Source organism: Drosophila subpulchrella, chromosome X (assembly GCF_014743375.2).
Source record: "Drosophila subpulchrella strain 33 F10 #4 breed RU33 chromosome X, RU_Dsub_v1.1 Primary Assembly, whole genome shotgun sequence".
In the NCBI taxonomy this organism is placed as follows: Eukaryota; Metazoa; Arthropoda; class Insecta; order Diptera; family Drosophilidae; genus Drosophila; species Drosophila subpulchrella.
The window spans coordinates 10899601-10907200 of record NC_050613.1 but is presented as its reverse complement, the minus strand read 5'-3'; positions in this window follow the sequence as shown (position 1 = coordinate 10907200).

Here is a 7600-nt window from a genome sequence, read left to right as displayed (position 1 = left end):
AACAAAAACGTAAATATTCATATAAATATACACAAAAGTAAAGGTATCTATATAAAAGCATATATATACACACATATATACACCACTTGATCAGGAAAACCACAGATATCTTTAGAGGTTTGTATTTGTGTCTTTAAGATACATCCCGAAATCACAGACATTTTGGATGGTAAAAAAGATGACACCTTTCAAGGATATTAGGAAAACCTCTGGAAATTTCTGTGGCTTCCCTGTATATATATACACACTATATATACGAAAAGGGACAGTAAAGTAACTAAAATAAAACCATAAACCGAACTACTAAGCAATGCAGCCAGGAAGTTGAACAAATATCGGTGCACTATATCCGATGGCTATGTATAACTCCCACCCCTAGATACACCCACTCACACACACACCCAAAAGCATCTATAAGCGTCTATATACTTGGCTTCGAAAACGATGATCTGGCTGGACATCCCATCCTCAGTGAGCGGCCATCTATATATCTATATAAATCTAGTCACCAGTCATGGAGTATACAACTAGCTAAATGGAATGGGCTACAAAACGTAATCTAACTCTAAAAGGCATTAGAATAAACTAACTAAATAATTAATTAACTAGCCGTGTTGCTAACAAAAAAAAACCCCAAGAAAATCAAATTCGAATTAATGAGTAAACCAAAAAACACGATCTATATATATACATATGTAACGACATTTTTTTTTTTGGAAGACAAGCAGTGTTGTAAAGTGCTGTAAAGACAAGTATTATGGCTAATGTAGAACCTAAGTTACTGAATAGCATTTAGCAGTTAGCACCACCTGAGTTTGTATAATATACACACGAATATATAGTATACCAAAAAACCTATATATATATAGTTATATATATCAGATCCGTTCAATTCCCACATTCGCAGCTGTCGAGCGACACTTTGTGCAATTATTTCTTTGGGCCAACAACCAACCAACCAAAACTAACTAAGGAACATACTAACTAGCCGACCAGTTAGGCCCCCCGATTATATGTAGAGCATTAACTATTTGTATAAAAGCTATGGGGATCGAAACGAATTCCTCAACTCGGTAACACTTTGCTACGACTGTAAGTTACTATTGTGTTGCCATATGAAAAACCAAAAAATTAAAAGGAAAGCAGAAACTATATATATACATATATATATATATATATATAAATTATACAAATTCTATATATATGTAACTATAAATGCAAGAATTACTAAGCATAGAATGGGCTAGCTGCAGTGGAGAGAGAAGGTATTGTTTCCCGAGAAAAACGAAATTGGAGAATGCAAAACTAATAAATGAAATGCGAAAGTATTATATGAAAACCAAAGTTACCAATTTGTTCTTTTACTTTTGGGGTGGGTAATCTTTTCAGCCAGTCACTCCAATATCCGGAACTCCAAGCAGAAATGGAATTTCAAATCATCTCCAGATATTTGTGTTGGGGTGAGGATGGGGTGGGGACTTTACATTCTCTAGATATCAGGTTCCTAATAAGCCAAACATCCTGGCGAGTGATGACTTTTCCCGGAATTCGCATCTGGTTTGGGAAGTTAATGAGATATTATTGCGGTCGTATCGAATAGTAGGTTTACCGCAGATAATTATGCCGCTGTACATTGTTCTCTGCACTTCAACGAGCTAGTTAACATGTTATTAATTAAGGTATTATAAACTTAAAGCCTTACATTGGTCCAGTATTAAAATATTTTGACAATGGCCGTTTTTGACCGTTTAACCTTTTGCTTTGGAAGTGTAATCCCAATTGGAATGTTCTTGGAAAGATAAAAAATAATAATCAAATTGTCAAGTAAACATTTACTTTATTATTTGTAATTTGAATTTATTTAGAATCATTCCATTTAATTTAGAAATGTTTTTTATAAACAATATCAGTATAGTCAAAGCTTTAATTAATTTTATTTTTGAGCAATACACAATTCATTCAGAAGTGTTCTCTAAAAAAGCTGTTTCAACTAGGCAATAAATCTCCTCAAGTAAGAAAATGCAATTGAGCAATTTTTCTGCAAGTGTAATCCTAACTGGAATAATAAAATTATTAATTTAAACATCACAACAGTCAAGAATTTAACCAGTATAACATTCATTCAGAAATATTATTTTTAAAAGCTGTTCCAACTATGCAACACCTCAAGCTACAAAAAATAAAAGACATTTTTCTGCCAGTGTGATCCCAATTGGAATGTCCTTGGGCAGTTGAACAATAATAATAATATTTTTAATTTAAATATCATAATACTCCAGAACTTAAATGTTTTTATTTCGGATTGAATTGTGAGCACTGCCACTTTTATTCAGAAATTCCAGCTATGCAAGCTAAGAAATTTTTCTGCAAGTGTAATCCCAATTGGAATGTCCTTGGGCAGCTGAACAATAATAATTATAGAAGCGAGTGCGTAGCGCAGTCAAGTGCTTAGAAATGGGCCAGCAACAAAAACACACTTTATTTCCGTTTGCTGCCACAATGACGACACACACACATCTATGCAGTCACCCACACACACTCAGAGCACACCCATACACACACACACATACACACACTCAATGCGATGGACACAGTGGGAATGGCCTGTTTAAATATGCAATTTCAATTTCCGAAAAACACAAAACGCGTGCAACACGCAGAGGATTCACAGCTCAGGATTTCACTGAATGGAAATGGCAATGTGATGGCTGCCATGGGTTAAAGGAGGAAAAGGGGTTAAAATGTGGGGGGGGGGGGGGGGGGGGGGAAGCGGAAAGGCGGAAAACCGGTGGCGATTGGGAGGATGTAAAATTTGATGTTGAATTTTACCAGGCAATCGGAAATGGCGGATTTGAGCGGCGGTTGGGCGATGGCCGCATGTTTAATTGGACGCAATTGAAACTAAACTAGCGTAAAATAGAAATAAAAACACAAATAGAATTGCTGCTTGCGGCCATATGGCCGTACAGCCATAGAAATTCATTCGTTTCGTTTCGCATAAAAATTAATTACAAATTAATTTACCATAAATTGCACTGAGCACCGAGAACTGGCCGTGGCTGGTCAGTCGAGTGGCCCGAAAGTCGGCCCCAATCACTGGGCCATGGCCCAAATGCATTACGAGTGCGATTTTGTTTTTGCGGGGACCCCAACAGTCGGGAACGTAGCTCTCTGCCATAAATACACATAACGACTGTTCATTAGCGCCCCTCAAAATTCGCGCACAGTGGTCACTCGTTTTAAAGGGAATTAATTCAAGCAATCAGTGGCGGGTCTGCTGAAATACGTTGATTTTTGGCATACCAACTGTGATTCAGGTAAGTGTTTTTTAAGCGGGGTTTTTGGCAGATGTTATCCAAAAAAAATATTATAGCTCTAAGGAAATAGGTAAAAAGAATTCTATTTATTGGCTTACAACACTCTGAGTATTTTTTTATTGGCTTATATTTTATACCATATGTTCAGTATGTTTAAAATTTAATTATAGTGGAAGTAGTTTATTTTCTGAAACTAAAATGTGTACATAAAGCAGTATATTTTAAATTTCTACCTTATTTTTGTGCTTTGAATTTTTATTAAGCTAAAAATAAATCTGAGAGAAGATATCTTAATACAAAATTAAAATCACAAAAATATATATATAAATCATACATGTTTTCTATATTATAACCTCCAAGAAACATGATAAGTCTTAACAGTAGGTCACTAAAAATCACCTTACAAACAGCCATAGTTATTCCAACATTAAACTCTGCAATCGGATGCAGTTATTTGCCTTGAAAAATATTTGATCGATTTGGCCAAAATTTCTCTGATGGGCACATTAAACCACCGAAAGCCATGCTTTTTTACTACCTCCGATTTCGGCCATTGTTCAGTAGCCTTGGGCCAAACAAAGGGGGCGGGGCATTGAGGCATCAACCGCATTTTACGAAATGCGGTCAAAAGGACTAATTATGCTAAACGCCAAAACCGCAACAACCAGTTAGCCATGGCCAAAACCCATCCGCTTCTTTTTTCCGCCACTGCAGTTGTAACTCGATGTTTTATATATATATTTTTTATGTATTTTTCTGCGTTGCGATAAACCAAAAATTGTGCACGATATTTCAATTAAATTGGTATGCCGATGGCCATGCATATGTAATGCATTATGATTTTGGCCACATTTTAGCTGCATTTTGGCCCGCCCCCAACGAAAGTTTTTAGCATGCGGAAAAAGCGATGGGCGGAAAGGGCCGGACATGTAAATAACAGCAAAAGTTTTAATTAAATTTTAAATACAAGTTAATTTTTGTGTACTCTCCATCTCTCTCTCTCTCTTTTTGTCTGGATTTTTTTTAGGAAAATCCGTTTTATTTAACTTTGTCTATTATTTATCTTTGTGTGCACGCCGCGTTGAAAATGAGTTTTAAATATTTAGTTGTAATTCATGTTTAGTTTGCATTGTTTGCGGCCTTAAAATCGAAATTAATATTCATGAAGCAGCGGCGCCGCATCAACCGTTCAAATTTTAATTAGAAATAAATAATTCCAGCACTTGTTGCACCGACAGAGCACCGCACACATGGCCATGGCCATTGCCATTCATAATCCGCAACGCATTCAGGTGATTTGCAAGTAATCATGTTGTACATTTCCAGGCCACACACAGTGCATATTGATGGCTGGGCGTCTATTCTCGTAGCGAATCCCATTCAGATCCCGATTCTTAACCAGATCCTGATTCCAATTCCTGCTCCTTTTCCAGTAATAAACGTGCGTAATCAAGCCATGGCCAGCTATAGCTGTCTGAATGTCGAAGGCACACAACAAAAGCCAATGTCAGTGCACATGTGGTGCACTGAGAGGAAAAGGGGGGCACTTGGCCTTGGATTTGTTCGTATAGTCGGTAATATTTCAGTAAGCATATTCATAATATACTTTTTGGCGCACAGTTAGTTTCACTGCCATTCTCGCCAAAAATCTAATAGTTCTTTCTGCAAAAATCTTTAAATTGTTCAATAAATTGTATTTAAAAGTTTAATAATAAAACTATGATTAGAGAATATTGCACTTTTTATTTTTCCATGGAAGCATATTTCATAGTATACTTTTTGGCGCACAGTTAGTTTCACTGCCATCCTCGCCAAAAATCGAATAGTTCCTTCTACGAAATTCTTTAAATTGCTTAATAATTTGTATTTAAAAGCTTAAAAATAAAACTATGAGTAGAGAATTTTGCTTTTTTTATTTTTCCGTGTAAGCATATTTCACAGCATACTTTTTAGGGCAGGGACAGGTTTTACTGCCTCTCACTTAAAAATTGAATAGTTCTTTCTACAAAAATCTCTAAATTGCTTACCAAATGTTTGAAAAGTTTAATAATATAACTTTGAATAAGAAATATATTAAATTTTATTTTCCGTGTATGTGCCTTAGCACCTGCCTTTTCCTTCTGCCAGCTGTAATATTTGATTTTGATTGAAGTGCAGTCAGGCATGTGCGGCCAAGGAAAAATCGCACGAGACCTTCTGCCTGTTGCCTATTCAGGACCTGTCAGACCCGAGTCCTGAGTCCTGAGCACCGAGTCCTTCCTCCTTCCTCCGTCCGGAGCTCAAGACGAACGCATAATGAGTGCCTGGCAAAGCCGGAGAGGCGGGTTGCAAAAAAAATGCATTATAATGCCGCCTGCCAACCGACATGAACGTGAACGAACGCCTCCGTTTCCCCGTCCTCTCGGTTCCTCCTGGGACTCCATTTAAGCTACGTGACTATCTGGTCAGGACTGCAGCCAGGGATTCCAGGAAACTGGTTCCCCGAGTTCCCAGAAAGGCGTAGCGAATATGCATTCTTTCACTTCTGCTATTTGATTGATTGATTGCTAATCCTGACGCATTTTTTCCATTCCTTCAAATTAAATTTAATTAATATTTTATGTCGACTAATCGATATCAATCACTTGGAAAGCGTATTGCAAGGGGTCAAGTTATGGGTCGGGTAGTAATGGCCTTTCAAAAATGACAACCTAGAGAAAAAAGGTTCTAAAACTAACAACATTTTATGAATATATATATTAAAGCATGCTTATGTTAGCATAAAAATTAAAAATAAATAATAATTCTCTATTGATTTTTAAATTTGTATATAATTATGGACAATTCTCAAGCGGGATTTAAGGACACAAACTTTTGGTTATTTATCACATGGAAATTTAATTGATTTTGCACCGAACTAGTATACTTAAATATTTATAAATATGTTTAAATATGTTTTATACTTACCTTAAGAGCTCTGGATCATAAACTAGAGCTGAGAAATATATTTCCTTAAATGTTAACTCAAGGAGAACTAGTTCCTGTGAGGATTCCGGTCCAGGATTAGAGGCTCATCTCGATGCGAGCTGACAGGCATCCTGCGCCTGCCCCCAAAACACGTTGAGCTCCTTTCAGCCCGGGGCTAAGCCATCTCTGACTTGGATTCGGACTCCCGAATCCCGAATCCCGAATCCCCAGCCCCTTAGCTTCCCCTTTCGATGGCTGCTGCACTTCTTCAGCTTCGACTTTCTCCACTTTTTCACGCCAGGCAATTTTATGGGCTGCATAAATCAGAGATGGCCTCCCCCATCCAGTCGTCTGTGGGCGTGGCAGGCAATTTATACATGACGACGTTATTATTTGGAGGTCCCCCCTCGAAAACTACGTAAATACATATATACATACGTTTATATAGTTTAGGCCTTGGTAATTGCCGACACTCGCTGCGCATGAAAATTTAAAACGCAACAAATGAAAGAAAATGTTTCGGCTTTTTTCCAAGTTCCCCTCTCTGTTTTTTTTTTTTTGCACCCTACACATTTCCAAGTGGCTTTCTGGTTTTGACTGCGAATTAAGGCTGGGGAAAAAGGGGCGCAGGACGCAGGACAAAGGACGAAGGACGAGGCCGGCTCTCTGGGCCACAATTTGTTTTGGCCCGTTTTTATTTGGCTGTCTGAGGCCGGCGCTGCGAAGAAAGAAAAAAACATTTAGGCAACTTGGCCCTTTGAAGGCTCGTGGTCATAAATTCCATTCTCACCACATTTTCCCAGCCTTTGCCGCCTTTTCCAGCGAGTCCTGCGAGTCCTGCGTTTTTCATTTATTCGTTTCGTATTCCTTGCCGCTTTTTTGTTTGCCATTGGCAAGGGGCCGGCACAAACATTTCCGTCTGCCAAGGTGCAAAAAAACTGTGGCAGCATCAAGAGTCAGCCAAGGCAGCTAAAAATTAAATTGCTTTCACAAAAAGTCGAGCATTAAATGCTCTGCAATATTTTAGGACAGCTTTAGGGGTTTTTAAAGGTGTGGAAATTCAAATAAAATTTATATTTACTTTTACATTTGAAAATATAATCAAAATTATAATCATTAAATCCTTTAATGAATTTATAAAAACTATTTTATAATGGATATTTTGAAGTCCCATAATATCGCATAATACTATATCTTCTAAAACCACCTGCACATTTATGCTAAGAAGCTCCATTTGAGTGGGCCTGTCCTGGCTGGTAAAAGCCAAACAAAGCATATTTCTGAGTTGACTTCGCCTTTGGTCCTGCCTTTGGTTTTGGCCCCTCGTCCTGGCTCCT